This window comes from Malus sylvestris, chromosome 15, assembly GCF_916048215.2.
Source record: "Malus sylvestris chromosome 15, drMalSylv7.2, whole genome shotgun sequence".
NCBI lineage: Eukaryota > Viridiplantae > Streptophyta > Magnoliopsida > Rosales > Rosaceae > Malus > Malus sylvestris.
In genome coordinates this window covers 36723631-36749715 of record NC_062274.1, presented here as the reverse complement: position 1 = coordinate 36749715, position 26085 = coordinate 36723631, and the positions used below count along the sequence as shown (strand labels likewise).

At 37.5% G+C, this 26085-nt stretch overlaps 1 long non-coding RNA gene across 1 annotated transcript; it reads right to left on the bottom strand.

Moving 5' to 3' along the window:
* Window positions 1–13405: 13405 nt before the first annotated feature.
* Window positions 13406–14634, bottom strand: LOC126604505 (uncharacterized). Its single transcript, XR_007616673.1, has 2 exons — window positions 14163–14634; window positions 13406–13954 (listed from the first exon to the last, which is right to left on the bottom strand). It is a non-coding gene; the product is annotated as an uncharacterized LOC126604505 (long non-coding RNA).
* Window positions 14635–26085: the final 11451 nt, after the last annotated feature.

Sequence of the window (26085 nt, the reverse complement as noted above, 5' to 3'; positions counted from 1 at the left end):
GAAATCCAGGCGGGACCCAATGATTGTACCCCATGCGCCTCAAAGAAAAGCTCGGAATGCAGACCTGCCCGAGGGCGATGCAGCCCATTGAGTAGACGACGCAGAGTGGCGATTCCTTCGCCAGATTCGTAAGAGGGTTGGGATTGGCTAGATTCCGCAGTCATTTGAGGAAGTTCGAGAAGGGAATACCAGGGAAGATGACGAGGGCGAAACCTTAGAGAATGATTTCTTGCTGTGAATACAGGGGATCGAGGAGTTCAACCGCAAGGTGTTCGTGGGTTTTATAAAGAGCTTTTTCAATCAATATTGGCACCTGGAATTCTAGGCTAAATATTGATTTAAGGGGGCACTGTTTGGATTAAAAGTTAAATTTGGGCTCAAGAAAGGAGCTGGCCCGAAAGGAGGCCCAAAGGGAAGATAGTCGAAGCCCAGTCGAAGCCCAGAAGGCAGAAAGGGCCTTTTCTGACTTGGTGCAGCTCATGAAGACCACTTGCTTACCTACCCAAAGGCCAAGTGGTATAGACTGATCAGCTACACAGCCCATAAAGTACTTTATGATGGCAGTCCATGTAAAAAAGCCGATGAGTCATCACCCTCAAACCGCATTCGGGCAAGGCCGCTGCTACATAAAGCCAAGCCAAGTTGTCTATATAAGAAGAAGGAGAAACCAGGAATAAGGACACTCAAACAAACAAACAAACAAAAGCAAAAACTCTGCTCAAAACCAGATTTGCCTTCAAAACAAAGCTGTAGCCAGCCTTCATCCATTTCGGGACAAGCCTTCATCCCCCTCGGGATAACCCTCTCTTCAACCCTTTGTAATAGCTCTGCTACCTTGTTCAACCTTGCTGTAGTATCGATTCATTTTTTTTGTAATCTCTATCTCTCTCTCTAAGCTTTCAGACCTTTGACAAAACTACAAAGATAGGAACCTGCAAGACGAGAAACCTTACCCGATAAGGTTTAACCTTGCCCGACCTTCTTTGCTTTGTTTTTGTCTTTTCAATATGTTGTATACTTCCAGTTATATGCAAGTTATTTCTAGCAATATGACTATTAAAAGGCTTTCTCAGTACTTGAATCCGATTTGAATATATCGTCAGTGTTCAAACCATATCCAAGTCCTAAGCCCTCGGGCATGTAAATCTGATCAGTTAAAAGTCCTTGGCCTCAAGGCATAAAAAAGAACCTTATGTGGACTTAACCCATCCACGACAATCCTTGATAAACGAGAAGTCCGAAGTTACTTGGGGCGCAAGTAATCAACCTACCCTCTAGTTTTCCTTCTATTATATCATGATTACTATAGAAAGCTTGAGCATGGAATGGATTCTAATGGAAAGCCTCAAGGCCTACACCTAAGGCCCCATAAAGGCATCCATTTGGATTCATTCCGTTCAGCGATCTAAAGAGTCTAAGTATAGGAATGAACTCTGATAGGAAGCCTCAAGGCCTACATCTAAGGCCCCACAAAGGCACCTATTTGGGTTCATTCTACTTCTTGGACTCGGGTAATCAGAAGTATAATAGTTAGAAAACTCTGGCAATCACGAGAACAAATATGATGTGTTCAAGCACCGGTTTAGTTATTGATGGGAAGCCTCAAGGCCTACACCTAAGGCCCCATAAAGGCATCTGTTATAACTAACACGGTTTCTTGGATACATACATACATGAAACTAAAGCGATATCCATTTTACATCTACCATGCTAAAGATGGCAGTGGCACGCCTGAGCACCTAAATGTTAACCTTGATAGGAAGCCTCAAGGCCTACACCTAAGGCCCCACAAAGGCACCTCTTAAAGTTAACGCTGTCCTTCGCTTTCAGCCTTGCCCGAAGAGCCTTGCCCGAAGAGTCTTGCCCGATGAGACTTGCCCGACAATGCCCGACAGCGAAGCAGAAACCCGACAGCAGCCCTCAAACCGACGCCAACCTCCAGGGGAGCTGTGTGCTCGTCGGCCAGGAGACATCCCCGACGGAAATTCCTGACGCGAACAGATATGCCCCTAGACATACTTGGACCTATTAAGCAAATTTCATCTCCTCCTCATCAGTAAACTCAATAGCATACCACCTATGCCCGAAGTGATCCACGTAAAATATGGGTTCTTAACTTTAGCTCCCCAAGTTAATCCCAACTTCCACTTAATGGTCCTAGCATTTAAATGCTTTCCCACCAGCTTACCCATAAGAACTCTAATCTCTATATACTCTATATTAAGATTGGAATAAAGGTTGGTGGACACTCTAGTAACACCATTTTCCAGAGTGAAAGTGCCACAAGCACGTTCAACAACCACAAGGGGCTCACCAGGGACAGGGTTGGCAACTTGTTAGCCCAATAGGGGATTCTCGGACTGGTTGGGATATGGGCATGCCTAGAGGAAAAGGCTTCCTATTGGGAAATGACCATCATGGTTAAAAAGGAGAAGTTCAAGGAAAAGATTGAATTAGCTTAATGAAACTTAAGCTAAAAGACCAGAGTGTTGGAAATGTGCCCTAAAGCCAATCATATGATGATACTTTACGGACATTTTACATGTTAAACTAATCTAGTTTAACTATAAAGGGCAAAGATTATTGTTTGAGCCGTCTCATATAAATGTTATATGCTTAAACGATAAAGTCCAAGGAATATGTGATTGGAAGAATGTAATCTAATGAAGTTAGATTCATGAGACCATTCTTTCGTATACACATCCTAAATGTTCCTGATCATAGGATTGCCAATTGGGCATTGACAGTCCGTCAAGATCGGTACGTGCTATGTCTTCTCTCAGGGAGAGTGACTAGTCTTGAGTCATTGGTGTGTGTGACATCAAGACAAGTACGTAGGTGCTCAGTAGAGAATGAGTTCACTGAACGCGATCAACGAAAAGTTCTCATACTCATGTCACATGAGAACTCATGTTTGGGATAATGCAAATTAGTCCTTTGACCTGAGGCATCACAGTTGTCTTGTGGTTAAGTCCTTGATCTTTGATTATGTCAAAGTCACCCCATCGGGGTGTCCACGGCATCGTTGGGGTTAAGCCACTTAGTCATGGAGGCAAGTGAATGCGCAACAAGGGATCTCTAACCTTCAAACCGTTTGAGGGAGAATACTCTATGATATGATTTAGAATCTCTGGCCAGAGTATGAATGAGATTTAGAAAAGTCGTTCTAAATCACATTCAAGGAAATCATATAAGCACACGAATCACATTGGATAGTAGACATGAATAAATAAACTATCAAACCAAACAATGTGGTCAGGAGTATTAGATTAGAGAAAGACCGTATTACATTTGTAATCCCAAACTGAATAGGTTTTCTCTACCTCTTCTGATTAGCTTGGGTAACCATGATATGCTGCAAGGTGTCACTCATGGTTTGTGGAAGCCCTAAACGTGTGTAATCACTAAAGGGAGAATTGAAGTAAGTTTCAATTCACAATCGATGTAAAATGGTTTTAATCGCCCACTGCCTCGCTAAAAGGAACCTAATGGATCGCACACCGTGTAAGGAGGAGATTGAAGAAACAATGGAGATGAGTGAGAATGATTAAATGGTTTAATCATTTATTTATGGCAAGGATTAATTAATATGTTAATTAATCAAACGAATAAGTTCGTTAAAGCCCTCGGGATAGTTTTGGACCTTAAGGCCCAATGGGCTTCGAACGTCAAGCCCATTAACTTAAGTTGTATGACAACTTAATGAATAATGATTCACAAAGGCCCAATTAGTCCAAAATATCCTAATGGCCGGCCATATTGTTTAGGGTAGTGAACTTGGACTTATTTACAAGTTTGCCACTCAAATGAATAAAGGTATAAATATGACTTTATAGCCAAAATTCATTAAGGGTTTGTTTTGGAGAAAATTGGTGAGAACTTGTCTCTCCATTTCTCTCTAAAGAGGCCGGCCACCTTGGGGGGTGCATCTTGCAATCCCACTACTCCAAGGTCACTCATTTCTTCTTCAATCTCTCCTTGGTGAAGAGACTTAGAGGTTCTCAATTTTGGGAACTTGGAGAAACCTATTCTTCCATCCAAATCCATAGATTTAAGATGCAAGGAATGAAGGCCCTCTCTTTGGGTGATTAGCCTTTGCTTATGCAAAGAGGAATCTACAAAGGTAAAAATTTCAACTCACTATGTTTTGAGTTGAGTTTTGGTTCACCAATCTACTAGGCTTTGAATTTCATGGTTAATGTTTTGTTTTTAAGTGCATGCAAGCATGATTCCGCCTTTAATTGTTAATTGCATGCTTATCCTTCACAGAGCCTACAAATACTGAACAAGAAGTTGCTCAAGCTACCCCAAAAGTAGTAAGAAAACAAGAACTAAAGATATACAGTCACACACAAGCACCAAAGCATAATAAATAGCAAGTAGCTAAATCCAATCTAGCAATTAAACTTAGCTTGCTCAACCTCGAAAATCAAAAAATAGAACCGCAAAAACACGAAAAACCTATCTATCGCATCCAAGAAATCATGATTAAATCTAGAATCTATAAACCCAAACAAGAACTAGAGACTAGGGATGGGCACAGTTTGGTTCGGTGCGGTTTTGAGTGAAACCGAAACCAAAACTAAAACCCTTTGCCGTTCGGTGCGGTGCGGTTTTGAAGCCAAAACTGAAATGAAACCAAACCGTTTGGTTCGGTTCAGTACGGTTTCAAACGGTTTTGGTTCGGTTTTTTAAAAAATAATTTATAATTTAAAATTTACACATATCTATACATAAAACGATCTTCTTTTCTCATGATACATTAATTAATGAACTTGCAGCAAAACAGCAAAATATTTGCACCAAACTGTAGTAAGAATATAAGAAGAAAAACAACATTTTTTAAGATTATACGAAGTTGTTATAAGAAAAGAGAAGGCCTTAAAAGTGGCAATGGCCTAACATTCATTTTTTAACAAGAATTCATGGCAGTTTGTGATGCAGGACAAACCAAGGGAGTCTCAGGGAGACGGGGGATGATAACCTGGGATTCACTCAACCAGGGGTAACGAAGCTCGCTCATGTCGCTAATCGTGGATTCACTCACATAACCAAGCGAAATGCTTGATTAGGGAAGGAGAAATCACTCACTTCAATTGCACAAAGCAAAATATATTTGAATTCATTCAAGTCTGCCATTCAAGGCTCTCTAGTACAATATTTATAAGCATTTACAAATTAATAGACCTCAAGTTTCCATGACACCCTTACAACTCCCAAAATAACTTAACAAATTCCTAAGTAATTAAAATACAAAACCTTTGTTATTCCAAAGCATATTAATGGTTTGAAATTGTTTTCTCTAAGTCTTCCTCCCGCATCAGTTTGCCCCCTTCCCACCTTCAATGTGAGAGATTTCAAAGTTCTCAGAGGTTTTCATGGAGAAAAGTGAAAGTGATTGTTGACTCTCTCTCTCCCTCTCTTAAAAAACGAATCAGCAATGTATGGACATTGATATAATTAAGCATTTTGTACCAATACAAATTGAGGTTCCCACTTCCTCTTATTGTATCAATACAAACCCTTTCTCTGTCTCTCCAGAAAGTTGATGTATTGATAATAGTTAAGCATTTTGTATCCTAGGGTTGGAAAGGAATGACATTTTAGTGTGATTGAGTCCATACTAGATGTATGGACTCTAAAAAACAATCAATTAAAACATGACACTTAATTTTAGGTGGGGTTTTCAAAAGCCAAAACCGAAACCAAACCGTTTCACTACATTGCGGTTCGGTTTCAAAACCACAAAACCGAACTATTCGGTGCGGTCTGATTTGGTTCGTGTTTTGGTTTCGGTTTTTGGTTCCAAGTGCCCACCTCTGATAGAGACCATTTAGTTTCCCACTAGCTCTATAATTAACACAGCCAAATTTGTACAAATAAAAACCAGGACTTACCTCGAACGCCCATCCTAGGGAGTCACCCAACTCACGGCAACGGACGAGGAATTGCATCAACATCAACTAATAACTTCTTGGGTATTCCTCCAGCCTCTTCAGATTCACAATTCTTTATTTCATGCAATTGCTCATTCTTCTTCCATAATGATGCGAGTTATCCACCCTAGAAATCTCTTCACACAAAAGGAATCGATTATGTGCAAAAGTCGAACCATCTAGCCCTAATTTTCTACTGCAACCAACACTAAGTGAAACTTTCACCCACCCTATTTATCAAACTAGTTAACTGATGCGAAAATTACTTGACACACAAATTAAACCCTCTTTTTGACAATTGTAGTATAGATGTAAGTAGGGTATCGTTCTAGGCCGGGGATTAGGAGGGATTGCTAATCTATTAAATTAACTTAAAAATATTAAATAAGACTCAAGGACACAAAACTAGGCTAAAAACTCTAATAACTCGAAACACACTTAAAATAACTCAAAATAATGAAAACAATTAAATTAAACACTAGGAACTGAAATGGACGGAAATTAAATTAAAAGACTAACAATAAAGAAAACTAACTAAATAATATAATTTAATAATGGATGGGTGTTTGGTTTTGATGAAAAGTAAATTAAACTTAATTAAATTACAGAATTGATAAAAACATAAAATTAAGGTAAAATGATAAATGACGGACTAGTTAGAGGGTTCTTCTCCACACATGACACATAAGCAACCTAAATTGATTTTCAGTTGTTCTTTCAATAAATTGTGAATCTCAATACTCCAGATTAACCGTGAACAGCACTTTTTTAATCTTCAAGTTTTCCTTAAGTTATTGAATTGGACGGGAAAACGCATACAACAATTCAAAACATTCTTCAAAAGTCCCCTACGTGAAAAGCACAATAGAGATACAATCAAAGATCATTAAATTTTGTGAAAACTATAAGCATTGACGAGGCATTCGTAACTATGAAAAGCATGATACTCTTGCCAAGAATTTACTTAACGTGATTGTGACTAGCAACCTTTACTACTTGTGAAAATAAGTTCATAACGATTAGGTGAAATTCACTTATATTCTAGCATCAAATTCATGCATGTAAATTAAGCGTGCACTCTCAACCAACATACACAAATCAGTTTTTATACGAACGGATAAGTAAATTGAAATCACAACTTATGAAATCACAACCGAAGGTAATCAATTCATATTACAAATATATTCATGGTTTCGAATTAACCTCTAGCCAAAATAAATTTAATTACACATTATTAAAATAGAAATAAAATAGAAGTTTGGAAAGATTAAACCGAAAGAAGGTGATCTGTTGCGTTCGTGCCCGTGTGAACTGCGTCCCTGTTGACCTTCTCTCCTTCCTGCGTCTCTGCGAGCTGCCCAAAGGGCAGCCCCTTTCTCCTTCCCGCTGCTCCCTGGACTCTCCCGCCTTCTGCTATTCCACGCTGCCCAAAGGCAGCCCTTTCACTCACCTCTGCACGTCAACTCATGCTCAAGCTGCCAAATGGCAGCTTTCTTTCTTAACCTCTCTCTTCAGTCACGCTGCCAAGGCAGCGTCTCTTCTCCCGCCTCTGTCTCTCTGACCTCGCTGCCCAAGGGCAGCGATCTCCCCAATCCCGTGCGCACTCTGCGCTTATTCCCCCGCAGCTTCTTGCTGCTCTCTTTTCACGCTGCCCCAAAGGGCAGCTCTCCCCCCTCCTTTCTTCACGGATTTCCACTCTTCTCTGTCTCCTCCTCCCAGCTGCCAAGGGCAGCTGTTTTTATTCTTCTTCTTTCCAGCTGCCAAGGCAACCTTTTTCTTTCTTCTTTCTAAAATTATTCCCCCAGCTGCAAAGCAGCTCTCTTTCCTTCGCTGGCCCTGTGCTGCACGTCCTCACTCCTTATTTTATGCGCCCCCGCTGCTGCCAAAGCAGCATCTGCCTTTTTGTTTTCTGTTTTTCTATTCCATCTTTTCCCGCATACTCCTGCCTTCCACTCCTCACGTTTCCACCTTGGATTCCTTTCTTTCCAGCTGCAAAGCAACTTCCTGTTGTTTTCAGAAGTGAAGAATATGGGAGTCAACGAGGTAAAAAAAATATAAATCATGATGCTCTCTTGCTCCCTCATTGACCGACTCTCTCCATTTCTTTTGTTTATGCCGTGACATAATTCTACCAATAATCCATGACAGAATGAGAACGACTAGAGCAATTTTTGACGAATTTATTATTTAAAACTCATTTGTGCTATTTTTATTTTCTTTGCATAACAAATCCTATAAACACAAAAATAACGTAAATAGCTCAAAAATGTAAGGAACTAACTAAGAAAAGACGAGTGAATTTAAAGTAAAAATATATATAAATATGATCCGATCAAATACCCCCACACTTAACTTTTGCTAGTCCTCGAGCAAAACAAAGAAAACAAGAACAAGAAGTAACAAGAAAAACATTAGCTTCCCCCTATGTGACCCTCATGAATTTCATTTAAGAAAACAAATCATCAAGAACCATAGCTAGCACCAAACACATTAATCCAAGTTCATCTTCCTAATTCAAATATTAGCAGTAATCTTTGAATCATCCTTGAAGTGTAGTGTGTGAGATAGCCATGCTAATGCAATTTCAAGTTTTTATTTTTAAAATCATCATATGCAAACTAGCGACCTTCTCACTGAATATTCACTCAATCACACATGTGTTTAGTTTTAATGTGTTTCGCTCAAAGAATCAAATGTGAAATTTCTACTATAAGCTTGCATAAAGATCTCATCTCCACAATCATAATTGCAAAACTTAAATCAAGAGGACTTTTATTGGATGTAATGAGGTTTAGGGAGAGGGTTATTGAAATGAAAGAATAGGAAAACACAAGTTCCAAGCTACATTGCAAGCAATTCTTTTCTTTAGATTCATAAAAACTCAAGCTCTCCAACGATTCTTCTAACACCTCCAACCACACCCTTAACTGAAACTTTAAAAACTTTTTATTTTCTTTTTATACAATCTTTATCTTTTCTTTTTTTTTTTTTTTTTTTTTTTTTTAATTCACAAACATGAAATACCCCCACACTTATTCTTTTGCCAAACATCTTCACAGTATTTCACAAACGTTTCTCATAAGACAATCTCGCATTGCTCGCTTGGAAAGGGTAAGGAAAAATGTTTCAGGTATAAGGGTAGACATATCTGGTGATAAGAAATAAAAGGCTCAACAAACACGGCTCAAATTGGCAAACTAATGATATCATTTTTCTTTGGGAAACATGGTTATTTGGGCCATAGTGGTAAACCTAATGCCTCTATCATTTCCAAGTTCATGCAATCAATGACAAACATTTCGAAAGATCGTTACGCAAGTTCTAGAGATGTATCTCACATAAGTTCATCACACATGAAAGAATAGGAGTGTATGAAAAAAAATGCACACACTTTCAATCGGCTCAAAAACTCACATAGGATGTATATGGTCACTAAATTCACATATGAAGCTTTAAGTTATACTTTAGTTTCACATTAACAAGGCTATGTGCATTTGGTTTTTCAAAGATGGTCAAACATGTACAAAACTAACAAGAGAATTAGGAATTTCATAAAACACATGTTAACTAAGTTCTTGATAATCGTGATTCAAATTTGATCTAATTATATCATTGGGTAGGGAAACTAACAAAAAATCTAATTCAAAACAATAAGGGAAACAAGACAATATTTTTGGATTTTTTTAAATTTTCCGATTTTTTTTTTTTTTTTTTTTTAAGAAAACAAAAACTAACAACACAGAAACAAATGAAATTCTGGAGATTTCTACCCCCACACTTAAACTTGACATTGTCCCCAATGTCAGAAAACACTATAATGCAAATAAAAAAAATAAATAAATAAAAAATAAATAAATAAATAATAAGAAACAAAATAACGCAATTGGACTGAAAACTTCCCTAATTTGCAGTAAAATCAAGCGATGACCCCCAAGCTAAAATTCTGCAATCAACTTCAAGGGTGGAAAGAACCAAAAGTTCCTGCAAAGAAAAGAAATAATTCAGTTAAGTACGCAAGAAAATTAATTAAAAAAAAAATTGCAAACGAAAAATTGAAAATTACGATAAAAGATAATGAATAAAACTAATAAGTAATCATTGGTCGTGCTTGTTGACTTTCCACAGCTTTCCTCTTGAACGGGGTGACACTTAGCTTTTTACTATTTGATGATATTGTACGGCGGAGCTTTGCTCTTTGGTGATTTTGCAGTTCCTTATTTGTTCTCCAAACAGATGTGGCAGCTTCTCTTGTTCTTCATCTCAGACTTCTTCCGCTGGGATGATTGCGCAAGCTGCATTCTTCTCTGCTTGTTTCCTCTGCATGGCGGGCAGGCACGAGGTAGAGGTATTGGTCTGTTTCTTTCTTCAATCTTTCCAAGTGCCCACCTCTTGCTCTCTTTCTCCTTGTCCTTAGTTGAGGATGAATCAGCACGTTGTCTCCACATGCTTCGAGGTATCATCTTCACTTCCCTTATAAGTGAGAAACAAAGCGAAAGCACAAGATGATGAGTACTCGAGAGCAGGTGCTGGCTGGAGAAAGGACAGGGAGAAAGCATGATATGAGATACTCTTGCTTTCAACCTTCATGATATGAAATACTTTTGCTTTGAATGGGTTGTTCGCAGAAGTATCCCAAGGAATGAGGAACACAGAGTAACTTAGGAGGATTCTTTGGGAATGCATTTTCGGAGATGAAGAAGTGTTGAGAGGGTGTGCTGAGAGAGTGTGCTTTTGCTGTGGAAGGCGAAGGTAGAAACTTATAGGACTTGTCTTCACAACCGGAACTGTTCTCTCACTCATTGTCGGCAGCCGGTAGATGGATGAATAGTACAAATTACGCGCTTTCTGACAAATCTGCCCGTAATTTCCGCAAAGCAGATTCCTCATTGATATCTAGAATCGGCGCTTTGAGCTCTGAGCATCGTCGATTGTAGAGGTAGCATGTGACACGTGCGGATAAATCTGGAAAAGAAGATTTGCCCGTGGGTTGAAGCCCAGCTTTTGAGAAAGCTAGCGTGTCTTTGACTGTTGAATTTCCCTCTTCGATTTCTGAATTGGTGCTTCGACAAACTGCCCGAGAATTTCGCAAAGCAATTTTGCGTGTGACAAGTGACGACACGTCTGGACAAATTGATCTTTTGAAATCCGGGGTTCGGCTCGTGGTTTCTGAGCAAGCCCAGCCTTTAAGAAATGAAACGCCTCTTTTGAGAAAAGAATCCGGCTTTTGAGAAAGGAGCCCCGACTCTTCGATTTGCGAGAGGACGCTTCATCGACTTCTGAGGAGCGCCTCTTTGATTTCTTCCTTTTTATAGAGGCGTTAATCTTGCTCCACAACACACTTATCCCTCCAGTAAACACTCCCTTCTTGCACTTCCGAAATCTTAACCTGTCCGATCTCTTCTTTCTCAACACCACCTCTGAAAAATGTCTGGCCCTTCTGATCGTCGTTTTGACTTGAACATTGGTGAAGAGGCAGCTCCGCCTTCACCAGACAACATATGGCGGCCATCCTTCATATCCCCTACCGGTCCTCTTACCGTGGGGGATTCGATGATGAAAAATGACATGACTGCTGCGGTGGTGGCCCGGAACCTTGTCACCCCTAGAGATAACAGACTGCTCGCTAGGCGGTCTGATGAATTGGCGGTTAAGGAGTCTCTGGCTCTTAGCGTGCAGTGTGCCGGTTCCGTGTCCAACATGGCCCAACGCCTATTTGCCCGAACCCGTCATGTTGAATCGTTGGTGGCTGAAATACAGAGTCTCAAAGAGGAGATTAAAGGACTCAAGCATGAAAATAAACAATTGCACAAGCTTGCACACAATTATGCCACCAGCATGAAGAGAAAGATTGACCAGATGCAGGACACCGATGGTCAAATTTTACTTGATCATCGGAGGTTTGTGGGTTTGTTCCAACCGCATCTGCCTTCGTCTTCTGGAGCGGCACCGCGTAGTGAAGCTCCAACTGATCAACCTCTGCCGCCTCCTCCTTCTGTGGCCCCGCCGACTGCTGAAGCCCCGCCTACTACCGAAGCACCACCCGACCAATGAATACTATTAGTTTACATTATTGTAAAATATTTGTACTTTTTTTTTTTTTTTTTTTTATGTATTTTTTTTTTATTTTTTTTTATTTTTTAATATTTTTTTTTTTTTTTATGTATTATTTTTTTTTTTTTCATTAATTTTAAATTTTATCTTCTTTTTTTTTTTTTTTTTTTTTTTATATAAGTAAATTAATGTAAAGAGACTTTGGTTAACCTTCCCCCACACTTAAACTAAATAACACAAACTCACAGAAATCAACCAAATAACACAACTAACTAAACAAAACAAAATGAAAGCAGTAAAGATAAGGGTGGAAGAATGCAAAGCTGATTGGGTTAGTGATTCCAAAGTCTCCCTTCGTTGAATGCTTGGGTTGCCTCCCAAGAAGCGCTTGTTTTAACGTCTTTAGCCGGACGCATCTTTCCTTTAAATTTCCCTCGGCTCCATTTGAACCTAAAATCAAAGAAAGAAAAATAAATCAAATATCAAAAGTAAAATACACAAACACCAATATAAACATAAACAAAAACAAAAATAAAAGGATTAGCAAAGTTGCTAATCCCCGGCAACGGCGCCAAAATTTGATGCGAAAATTACTTGACACACAAATTAAACCCTCTTTTTGACAATTGTAGTATAGATGTAAGTAGGGTATCGTTCTAGGCCGGGGATTAGGAGGGATTGCTAATCTATTAAATTAACTTAAAAATATTAAATAAGACTCAAGGACACAAAACTAGGCTAAAAACTCTAATAACTCGAAACACACTTAAAATAACTCAAAATAATGAAAACAATTAAATTAAACACTAGGAACTGAAATGGACGGAAATTAAATTAAAAGACTAACAATAAAGAAAACTAACTAAATAATATAATTTAATAATGGATGGGTGTTTGGTTTTGATGAAAAGTAAATTAAACTTAATTAAATTACAGAATTGATAAAAACATAAAATTAAGGTAAAATGATAAATGACGGACTAGTTAGAGGGTTCTTCTCCACACATGACACATAAGCAACCTAAATTGATTTTCAGTTGTTCTTTCAATAAATTGTGAATCTCAATACTCCAGATTAACCGTGAACAGCACTTTTTTAATCTTCAAGTTTTCCTTAAGTTATTGAATTGGACGGGAAAACGCATACAACAATTCAAAACATTCTTCAAAAGTCCCCTACGTGAAAAGCACAATAGAGATACAATCAAAGATCATTAAATTTTGTGAAAACTATAAGCATTGACGAGGCATTCGTAACTATGAAAAGCATGATACTCTTGCCAAGAATTTACTTAACGTGATTGTGACTAGCAACCTTTACTACTTGTGAAAATAAGTTCATAACGATTAGGTGAAATTCACTTATATTCTAGCATCAAATTCATGCATGTAAATTAAGCGTGCACTCTCAACCAACATACACAAATCAGTTTTTATACGAACGGATAAGTAAATTGAAATCACAACTTATGAAATCACAACCGAAGGTAATCAATTCATATTACAAATATATTCATGGTTTCGAATTAACCTCTAGCCAAAATAAATTTAATTACACATTATTAAAATAGAAATAAAATAGAAGTTTGGAAAGATTAAACCGAAAGAAGGTGATCTGTTGCGTTCGTGCCCGTGTGAACTGCGTCCCTGCTGACCTTCTCTCCTTCCTGCGTCTCTGCGAGCTGCCCAAAGGGCAGCCCCTTTCTCCTTCCCGCTGCTCCCTGGACTCTCCCGCCTTCTGCTATTCCACGCTGCCCAAAGGCAGCCCTTTCACTCACCTCTGCACGTCAACTCATGCTCAAGCTGCCAAATGGCAGCTTTCTTTCTTAACCTCTCTCTTCAGTCACGCTGCCAAGGCAGCGTCTCTTCTCCCGCCTCTGTCTCTCTGACCTCGCTGCCCAAGGGCAGCGATCTCCCCAATCCCGTGCGCACTCTGCGCTTATTCCCCCGCAGCTTCTTGCTGCTCTCTTTTCACGCTGCCCCAAAGGGCAGCTCTCCCCCCTCCTTTCTTCACGGATTTCCACTCTTCTCTGTCTCCTCCTCCCAGCTGCCAAGGGCAGCTGTTTTTATTCTTCTTCTTTCCAGCTGCCAAGGCAACCTTTTTCTTTCTTCTTTCTAAAATTATTCCCCCAGCTGCAAAGCAGCTCTCTTTCCTTCGCTGGCCCTGTGCTGCACGTCCTCACTCCTTATTTTATGCGCCCCCGCTGCTGCCAAAGCAGCATCTGCCTTTTTGTTTTCTGTTTTTCTATTCCATCTTTTCCCGCATACTCCTGCCTTCCACTCCTCACGTTTCCACCTTGGATTCCTTTCTTTCCAGCTGCAAAGCAACTTCCTGTTGTTTTCAGAAGTGAAGAATATGGGAGTCAACGAGGTAAAAAAAATATAAATCATGATGCTCTCTTGCTCCCTCATTGACCGACTCTCTCCATTTCTTTTGTTTATGCCGTGACATAATTCTACCAATAATCCATGACAGAATGAGAACGACTAGAGCAATTTTTGACGAATTTATTATTTAAAACTCATTTGTGCTATTTTTATTTTCTTTGCATAACAAATCCTATAAACACAAAAATAACGTAAATAGCTCAAAAATGTAAGGAACTAACTAAGAAAAGACGAGTGAATTTAAAGTAAAAATATATATAAATATGATCCGATCATTAACCAAGGAACAACTAATAAGTTAGAATTTGCAAGAAAACACCAAATGGCTATGAGAATTGAACGAATTGGAGTAAACCCTAACCCTAGAAGTTTTCCGCTTTTCCACTCTCATTCTTTTTTTTTTCTTTTTTTTAATATAATTATTATATAACCGTCGTACATAATTTATGTGATTATATAAATTGAGTAAATTGTAGCTATAATTCTTTAACTTTAACTCAATTGGAGCAATAGTCCCTCAACTAAAAATATATTACCATTAGTCCCTCAACTCTCAAAACGTGTAGCTATGGTCTCTCAACTAAAAATTTATTACCATTGGTCCCTCAACTTTAATTCAACTAGAGAAATGGTCCCTTAACTTTAACCAAATTGTAGCAATGATCCTTCCAACATAACTCGTTTTGACCAATTTTTTGACGTAGTTGACGAAAATAACTATAATTACACACTTTAATGAGTTGAGGGACCCTAATTATATAAATGGTTATTCCAACATAACTTATTTTGACAAAATTTTGACGAAATTGATGAAAATGACTATAGCTACACATTTTGATAAGCTGAGGGACCAATAATAATGGATTTTTAGTTGAGGGACCATTGCTCCAATTTGATTAAAATTGAGGGACAATTGCTACAATTTACTCATATAAATTTAATATAAATATTATAAATGTCTAGTTAATAATTGTATTAAATATATATAAGTTCATATTTATATCAAAAGGTAAGAAAGTGAATATATATATATATATATACACACATATTCATATCAATATAAACGTCAAGATTATACTTGTATTGAATATGTATAAGTTCAAATGTATATCAAAAGGTAAAAAAATGAATTAAATATATATAAGTTCATATCTATATCACTAGTACAGAAACATGTTTGCGCGACGGAGCAAATTTCGTCGCGCAAAGTATGTGTCATATCTCGACCCGGGCCCCCACCACATCCAGGGTTCGACTCCGCCGTAGCACGATATTGTCCACTTTAGGCCCCGACCACGCCCTCATGGTTTTGTTTCTGGGTACTCACACGAGAACTTCCCAGTGTGTCACCCATCATGGGATTGCTCTCGCGCGAACTCGCTTAACTTCGAAGTTCTGATGGAACCCGAAGCCAGTGAGCTTCCAAAAAACCTCGTACTAGGTAAAGATGGGAATATACATATAAGGCTTACATGATCCTCACCCCTGGGCGATGTGGGATCTTACAATCCACCCCCCTTAGGGGCTCGACGTCCTCGTCGGCACACTTCCAGCAAGGGATTGACTCTAATACCAAATTGTCACATTCCGGCCCGGGCTCTCACCACATCCCAAGCTCAACTCCGCCATAGCACGATATTGTCCGCTTTAGGCCCCGACCACGCCCTCACGGTTTTGTTTTTGGGAACTCACATTAGAACTTCCTACTGGTCACCCATCATAGGATTGCTCTCGCGCAAACTTGCTTAACTTTGAAATTCCAATCGAACCCGAAGCTAGTGAGCTCCCAAAAGGCCTCGTCTTAGGTAGAGATGAGAATATACATATAAGGCTTACATGATCCTCACCCCTAGGCAATGTGGGATCTTACAGTATGTTTGTTCAACGCTAAACACAAAACATCGCGTAAACAGTCTTTGCGACGAAGATTAGCGTCGTGCAAGATTTTGGCTCCAAACCAAGAATGCTTTACATTTTTTCCCCAACATTGCGTGACGTAGGTACACCTTCGTCGCGCAAAACAACATAGTCGCGCAAAGCTGTTTTGCTATAGGGGAATTGTCAAGCTGAAATTATGATTTAATACAGTTTTTAAATTAAAATGTTGTTACCTCTTGGTCAGATTGGTTTATTTATGCATTGTGACGCCGCGCAAGGTATTTTTTTTATAAAAAAAATTATTATAAAATTTATTGAAAATGTTACCTTACTCCTTCAAATTCAATTTTTTTTACATAAAACCCACAATAATATATTTTTATAACAAAAACCTGACCCGAACTACAATAAATTTAAAGCAACTTAATAAATATACATACCATTCAATTTCTTAAGTGTTATACGTACAAAATAAATAAATTTGAATGTACTTAATAAATATATATACCATTGAAATTTAAATATACTTAATAAATATATATACGTGCAAAACAACTTTGTGTGACGTAGGTGGCGTTGCGCAAAGCTGTTTTACTATAGGGGAATTGTGAAGCTGAAATTATGATTTAATGTAGTTTTAAATTAAAATGTTGTTACCTCTTGCTCAGATTGGTTTATTTATGCATCTTTGAGTTATGAATTTTATTGAGATCCATTTAATTAATATTTACATTCACGTAAACCAGTCTACATATGTTGTTGATACTTGGTGGGGGAGGATCACTATCTTCATTTACTTTTCATTGATTCATTTTTTTTTTTTTTTTTTAAAGCTTTCATTGATTCATTTATGTTTGAGGCGACGTGAACGATGTACCGGAAGTGAGGCATTTATGAAAAATAGTATTCATATGTTAAATAGCCACTTTGGCAAGCAAAGTTTTCAGATGTTAGGTTTTGAACACAATTATTTTTAGAACTCATTGCCTCTAAGTTGTTTATTTGAATGGGTTTTAACTTTTTCCTAAGTAACTGTTGGCAACTAGCAGATATTAACATCCACAATTTGATTTATTTTTCATAAATTAACGATTGAATTAGTTCATTGTATTCATATAGGATCAAGGAGTGTAGCTGTAAAAAATCATCAAAATCGGAGTTAAAACTACGGTTAAATCATGATTTTTCATTTATAACTGTCGAAAAGGATTGTTCCGTTACTTAATCTCTAAATGTTTGTTTTTTGCGATTTTTTTGAATATGCGATCTCGAAGTATATACAAACAAGTTTGATGGTTGAATTGTTGAAATTAGTTTGTACAATGCATATTCTATCAAAACGATAGATTCATGAACACTTGGAGTTTATTTATACTTTCATTAAGTATAGCATAAGATTTTGTGGTATCCACTAGTGTAAATATTTTAAATTCAAGATCGAAATAGTTCATTGTATTCATATAGGGTCAAAGAGTGTAGCTGTAAAAAATCATCAAAATCGGAGTTAAAATAACAGTTAAATCGTGATTTTTCATTTATAACCGTCGAAAGGTTTGTCTCGTTACTTGATCTCTAAATGTTTGTTTTCTGCGATTTTTTGCATAAGCGATCTCGAAGCATGTGCAAACAAGTTTGACGATTCGATCGTTGAAATTAGTTTTGTACAATATGTATCCTATCAAAACAATAGATTCACTAACAATTGAAGTTTATTTATACTTTCATTAAGTATAACATAAGATTTTGTGGTATCCACTAGTGTAAATATTTTAAATTGAAGATTGAATTATATCATTGTATTCATATAGGGTAAAGGAGTGTAGCTGTAAACAATCTTAAAAATCAGAGTTAAAATAATCGTTAGATTGTGACTTTTAAGTTTATAACCGTCGAAAAGGTTTGTCTCGTTACTTGATCTCTAAATGTTTGTTTTTGGTGATTTTTTGTATATGCGATCTCGAAGCATATACAAACAAGTTTGACGGTTGGATCGTTGACATTAGTTTCGTACAATGCGTATCCTATCAAAACAATAGATTCACTAACACTTGGAGTTTATTTATAGTTGTATTAAGTATAACATAAGATTTTGTGGTATTCACTAGTGTAAATATTTTAAATTGAAGATCGAATTATATCATTGTATTCATATAGGGTAAAGGAGTGTAGCTGTAAAAAATCATCAAAATCGGAAAATAACAGTTAAATCGTGATTTTTCGTTTATAACCGTCGAAAAGGTTTGTCTTGATACTTGATCTATAAATGTTTGTTGTTTACGATTTTTTGCGTAAGCAATCTCGAAGCATATACAAATAAGTTTTACGGTTGGATTGTTGAAATTAGTTCCATACAATGTGTATCCTATCAAAACGATAGACTCACTAACACTTAGAGTTTATGTATACTTTCACTAAGTATAACATAATATTTTGTGGTATCCACTAGTGTAAATATTTTAAATTGAAAATCGAATTAGTTTATTGTATTCATATAGGGTCAAGGAGTGTAGCTGTAAAAAATCATCAAAATCAGAGTTAAAACAATTGTTAAATCGTGATTTTTCATTTATAACCGTTGAAAGATCTCTAAATGTTTTTTTTTTTTTTGCGTATGCGATCTCGAAGTATATACAAACAAGTTTGACGGTTGGATCGTTGAAACTAGTTTCGTACAATGCGTATCCCATCAATTTCAATGGTATATATATTTATTAAGTAGATTTAAATTTATTTATTTTGTACATATATGACACACCCCGATCCTAGAATCAAGGCATGATGGCCGTCACATGGGCGTGACGTAACCAAAAGTGCAACGCAGAAGCAATAGGTAAGAGAATTACGAAGAAAGAAAAACCAAATACTAGCAATAATATCCAATTAGCATGCTAAAGTGAATTTAAGTGTGAAACACACATATTCAGAGCATAAGTAGTAGGTGCAGTAAGTAGGACCATAACTAAATTACAACACCCGAAGGTGAGTCCTACATTTATGTAGTCTGTCAGTACGCCGTAGAAATCCTCATGGGCCACCAACGCTGCTAACTAGAACCTGGAGGGGCGCAAAACAAAATTGAGTGGGTCAGTAAAACAAAGCCTTTTGAAAACATTTCAATTAATAATATTCTAACCCCTCGCTGTAAAACCTGTATACTTTCCCAGAAAATAACATAATATACATATAAATCTTCATATATCTCAAATCACCAATCTATATCAAAACCAGAAAGTATGCCATGTTATAAATGTCAATAACAGAATAAGGATGCATCAATATAACAGGTGAAATAATGAATCAACCGGAGACCCTGCAGCTGGTCCTGTACGGTTAATTCTAAAGCTCAATATCCAATCCAACCAGAGTCATTGCAGTGACCTGTACGGCGCTACTCTGCACATAAATCGGAACTACCTAAAGTAGTCTGTACGATAAGAAAGGTGTAAGAATACGCTCTAGTGCTTCTCTCATCAACAACTGTATAATAATCTAAAATCACCTACAGTCGGAACCACTCTATAGTCTGTACGACATGTCGGAACCCTCTCATGGTCTGTACGACATGCACCTACTTCGATCCAAGCTGAGCGTGTGGTGCGGGGTGAATAATATAAGCACTAACACCAGGGGTGCATGTTTGAGCTCTCAACACAATTCACATCATCAATAAACCATATGAATAACATAAAACTCACCTGTGCGTCCACAACACCAATTCACATATATGCATCAAATACTAATTCATATATTTCATATAATATGCATGCATGGCATTTTAAAACATACTTTCATTTATTTTCAATTTATGGGAAAAATCAATAGTATATAGGTAAATACAGAAAATACTGCCCACTCACTGGTAAGTCGAAGGGTCGTAACCCCGTGATGTCCTTGAATGTGCTCGTCCTCGGGATAGGTATCACCTATATGCGAAACAACTATAAAAACGTTTATTAAAGCACATAACCAACAATTCGAAATAACTTCTCATATGATGCTCAATTTGGGTATATGAATATACCACAGTGACCTACTTGACGTCACGGACGTCGAGGTATTTTTATAAAAAAATTTTGAGGCCGCACGCGCCGGGAGGGGCACGGACCCATACGCGTCACCTTTTTCCTCCAGTCGCCGGACTGGTTTTGCCGGTCGCCGGAAAACTGGAGATTTTTCAATCTCCTTGTTCTCTGTCATTTCTCAACCATTTTTCACGCATTTTATATCAAAATGAAGCTCTAAGCATGAAGAATCACGTTGTACTAGTTTAAGGTTCAAAAACATACGAAATCTCACCAGAGAAATTCCAAGAAAACCGGCCAACTTCGAACCCGGCGATCCTTTCGTCCAAAACTTTCAAACTAAACACTCCGAGCTTCATTGGGACCTCACTAAGCTCCCTGTAAGCTTAGAATTCCCTGAAAGTCAACAATTCACGTGTGAATGAATAGTGACATCAAACTGGGATTCGGATTTCACGTGATTTCGAAGGTTCTAAGTTCCAAAAATGGTACCATTCAACTCAGGAGGTTGCAAGGATGAAGAAACTCACCTTATTGGCGTCGATCTGTGATGTTTTGAGGGATTTTGGGTTCTTGTCCGTACGGTTCGAGAGAGAGAGAGAAACTGAGAGGGAAGAGAGAGAGCACGGGATATGAGAGAGAGAGGAGTCTGATAGTGAGGGTATATGGTCCACCTAAGTCCCTAACCACATAAAAATAATGCATACAATTTTAATCCAATTAAATTTCTAAAACTTAGAAAAGTATGCCCTATTTAAATAATATGTTGTTGGAAATGTGCCCTAAATCCAATCATATAATGATACTTTACGGACATTTCACATGTTAAACTAATCTAGTTTAACTATAAAAGGCAAAGATTATTGTTTGAGCCGTCTCATATAAATGTTATATGCTTAAACGATAAAGTCCAAGGAATATGTGATTGGGAGAATGTAATCTAATGAAGTTAGATTCATGAGACCATTCTTTCGTAGACACATCCTAAATGTTCCTGATCATAGGATTGCCAATTGGGCATTGACAGTCCGTCAAGATCGGTACGTGCTATGTCTTCTCTCAGGGAGAGTGACTAGTCTCGAGTCATTGGTGTGTGTGACATCAAGACAAGTACGTAGGTGCTCAGTAGAGAATGAGTTCACTGAACGCGATCAACGAAGAGTTCTCATACTCATGTCACATGAGAACTCATGGTTGGGATAATGCAAAGTAGTCCTTTGACCTGAGGCATCACAGTTGTCTTGTGGTTAAGTCCTTGATCTTTGATTATGTCAAACGTCATTCCATTGGAGTGTCCACGGCATCGTTGGGGTTAAGCCACTTAGTCATGGAGGCAAGTGAATGCGCAACAAGGGATCTCTAACCTTCAAACTGTTTGAGGGAGAATACTCTATGATATGATTAAGAATCTTTGGCCAAAGTATGAATGAGATTTAGGAAAACGTTCCAAATCACATTCAAGGTAATCATATAAGCACACGAATCACATTGGATAGTAGACATGAATAAATAAACTATCAAACCAAACAATTTGGTCAAGAGTATTGTATTAGAGAAAGACCGTATTGCATTTGTAATCCCAAACTGAATAGGTTTTCTCTACCTCTTCTGATTAGCTTGGGTAACCATGATATGCTGCAAGGTGTCACTCATGGTTTGTGGAAGCCTTAAATGTGTGTAATCACTAAAGGGAGAATTGAAAGTAAGTTACAATTCACAATCGATGTAAAATGGTTTTAATCGCCCACTGCCTCGCTAAAAGGAACCTAATGGATCGCACACCGTGTAAGGAGGAGATTGAAGAAACAATGGAGATGAGTAAGAATGATTAAATGGTTTAATCATTTATTTATGGCAAGGATTAATTAATATGTTAATTAATCAAACGAATAAGTTCGTTAAAGACCTCGGGATAGTTTTGGACCTTAAGGCCCAATGGGCTTCGAACGTCAAGCCCATTAACTTAAGTTGTATGACAACTTAATGAATAATGATTCACAAAGGCCCAAACAACCCAAAAATACCCCAAGGCCGGCCATGATGTTTAGGGTAGTGAACTTGGACTTATTTACAAGTTTGCCACTCAAATGAATAAAGGTATAAATATGACTTTATAGCCAAAATTCATTAGGGTTTGTTTTGGAGAAAATTGGAGAGAACATGTCTCTCCATTTCTCTCTAAAGAGGCCGGCCACCTTGGGGGGTGCATCTTGCAATCCCACTACTCCAAGGTCACTTATTTCTTCTCCAATCTCTCCTTGGTGAAAAGACTTAGAGGTTCTCAATTTTGGGAACTTGGAGAAACCTATTCTTCCATCCAAATCCATAGATTTTAGATGCAAGGAATGAAGGCCCTCTCTTTGGGTGATTAGCCTTTGCTTATGCAAAGAGGAATCTACAAAGGTATAAATTTCAACTCACTTTGTTTTGAGTTGAGTTTTGGTTCACCAATCTACTAGGCTTTGAATTTATTGGTTAATGTTTTGTTTTTAAGTGTTGGAAATGTGCCCTAAAGCCAATCATATGATGATACTTTACGGACATTTCGCATGTTAAACTAATCTAGTTTAACTATAAAGGGCAAAGATTATTGTTTGAGCCGTCTCATATAAATGTTATATGCTTAAACGATAAAGTCCAAGGAATATGTGATTGGGAGAATGTAATCTAATGAAGTTAGATTCATGAGACCATTCTTTCGTAGACACATCCTAAATGTTCCTGATCATAGGATTGTCAATTGGGCATTGACAGTCCGTCAAGATCGGTACGTGCTATGTCTTCTCTCAGGGAGAGTGACTAGTCTCGAGTCATTGGTGTGTGTGACATCAAGACAAGTACGTAGGTGCTCAGTAGAGAATGAGTTCACTGAACGCGATCAACGAAGAGTTCTCATACTCATGTCACATGAGAACTCATGGTTGGGATAATGCAAATTAGTCCTTTGACCTGAGGCATCACAGTTGTCTTGTGGTTAAGTCCTTGATCTTTGATTATGTCAATGTCACCCCATCGGGGTGTCCACGACATCGTTGGGGTTAAGCCACTTAGTCATGGAGGCAAGTGAATGCGCAACAAGGGATCTCTAACCTTCAAACCGTTTGAGGGAGAATACTCTATGATATGATTTAGAATCTCTGGCCAGAGTATGAATGAGATTTAGGAATGCGTTCCAAATCACATTCAAAGTAATCATATATGCACAAGATTCACATTGGATAGTAGACATGAATAAACTATCAAACCAAACAATGTGGTCAAGAGTATTGTATTAGAGAAGGATCGTATTGCATTTGTAATCCTAAACTGAATAGGTTCTTAACCTCTTCTGATTAGCTTGGGTAACCATGACATACGGCTAGGTGTCACTCATGGTTTGTGGAAGCCCTAAAAGTGTATTATCACTAAAGGGAGAATTGAAAGTAAGTTTCAATTCATAATCGATTTGAAAGAGTTTTGATCGCCCACTGCCTCGCTAAAAGGAACCTAATGGATCGTACACCGTATAAGGTGGAGATGGATGAAACAAACTAAATGAGTAAGAATAATTGAATAGTTTAATTATTTATGGCAAGGATTAATTAATATGTTAATTAATCAAACGAATAAGTTCGTTAAAGACCTCGGGATAGGTTTTGGACCTTAAGGCCCAATGGGCTTCGAACGTCAAGCCCATTGACTTAAGTTGTATGACAACTTAATGAATAATGATTCACTAAGACCCAAAAGCCCAAACAACCCCCCATGGCCGGCCATATAGAGAAAGGGTAGTGAACTTGCTTTAATTACAAGTTTGCCACTCAAATGAATAAAGGTATAAATATGACTTTATAGCCTTTTATTCATTAAGGGTTTGTTTTGGGGAAAATTGGTGAGAATTGTCTCTCCATTTCTCTCTAGAAAGGCCGGCCACCATGGAAGTTGTAGCTAGCCATCTATTCTTCCATGGTCACTCATTTATCATCCATGCTCTCCTTGGTGTAGATCCATCCAAATCCATGGATCTAAGATGCAAGGAATGAAGGCCCTATCTCTTGGGTGATTAGCCTTTGTTTAAATACAAAGAGGAATCTACAAAGGTATATATTTCAACTCACTTTGTTTTGAGTTGTTTATTGGTTCACCAATCTACTAGGCTTTGAATTTCTTGGTTAATGTTTTGTTTTTAAGTGCATGCTAGCATGATTCCGCCTTTAATTGTTAATTGCATGCTATATGATGTTGCTTAAATGAACATGTTTTCACAAAATTTTCCTTCAAGTGGTATCAGAGCCTAGGTCTAGTAGTTGGTGAATCCTTTTGGGTTTTGTAGTTCATAGTTTGTTATTTAAAAGTTGTAATATGTTACAAGCTTTATTCTTGTTTTTTGAATGTAAATTTTGCTAGAAAATTTGCCATCTCAAATGTTGTAGATGTAGTTCATATGAGCATGAATATTGGAGCTAAAATTTGGTGCCATGACTTTGGGGATTTTCGGCCAAATCCAAAGGGTGGATTTTTGGGTTCTTGTTTGACTTGTTAAATGTGTTTTCAAGTGACTTTTGGAACCCTTATGTACCCTAGTTTGGTTAGATGTTATTTCCCTAAAGTTTGAATGGTTTTGGAATGTTTTTGGGTGAAAAAAGTTCATGGAAAAATTTTGGGTTTTTCATGAATGTTCTTCATTGTTCTTGACATTTTTGCCAAGAACAAAAAGGTTTGTGTTTTGATTCAAAGTTTTGATTTATTACATAAAGTTTATGTTTTATGTTTTTCAAATGTTTTAATGCATAAGATATTTATTTGAAGGGTGATGGAAATGGTGATGGGTGTGTAAGGATTAATTTCCTTTCACACACACCACTTGCACCACTTGTTGCTTTATGTCAAACTACAAATCAACACACACATCACTCCATTTCTTCTTCCAAAACCGGGCCTCCCTCAAGTGGGAGTACTTTTGGGGCTTTTATGCAATTACATAAAGTTTTGATACTTTTGTGTATTTGCACTTTGGCCCAAAAGTTTACGTTTTTACGTTTAGGTCCAAAAACGCTAAAGGACAAATTGTTTTGATCCTTTAATGAAGTTTTTGCATTGATTAAATTTTGGGTTCTAATGTAATTACATGAAGTAGTGGACTTTTGTGTCTTTACAAAGTGACCCCAAAAGTTTTGCAATATAGCCCAAAAGTTGAGGTTAATTGCTTTATAGCCCAAATAAGTTGTGGTTATTGCATGATGGCCCAAATTAGGTTGAGAACAAAATTGTTTTGTCTCTTTAAATGAGAATTGGATTTTCATTTTGTTTAGCTCCATTTAAATCAATTTTATGGATACAAAAACCAAATGAAAATGTTGCATTCAATTTAATTAGTTAAAGTGTTAATTAATTAAAGGGTGATTATGAACCTAAGCCTAATATAATTGAGCTATGTGATAGGCCGTTTCAAATTTGTTTGAACCATGGGAATGTGTAGATTAATTTTGGTTGTAATTTGATTTGATCAAATGTTGTAAAAGGGCTTAAGCTCTTCTTTACTTTAAAGTAATTTGTTTTATGCAAATGTTGTAATGAGCATAAGCTCACCTTTACTTTGAAGTACTTCTTTCTTGCTTTATTTGATATGCATGAAAATGAAGTAGTTGGGTCCAACGCCCCTAAGACAACACGCCTTAATGTGATTAAACGCGTAACTAAAATCAATCACCATCCCTAGACCGAGATTCAACACAAGGCTCGTGTTGAAACTAAACCAAGGTTCATAATCATCCTAAGGCCCTAAGGCAACTATATAGTCCATCAAATGAATGCAAAGTTTATGTTAGTAG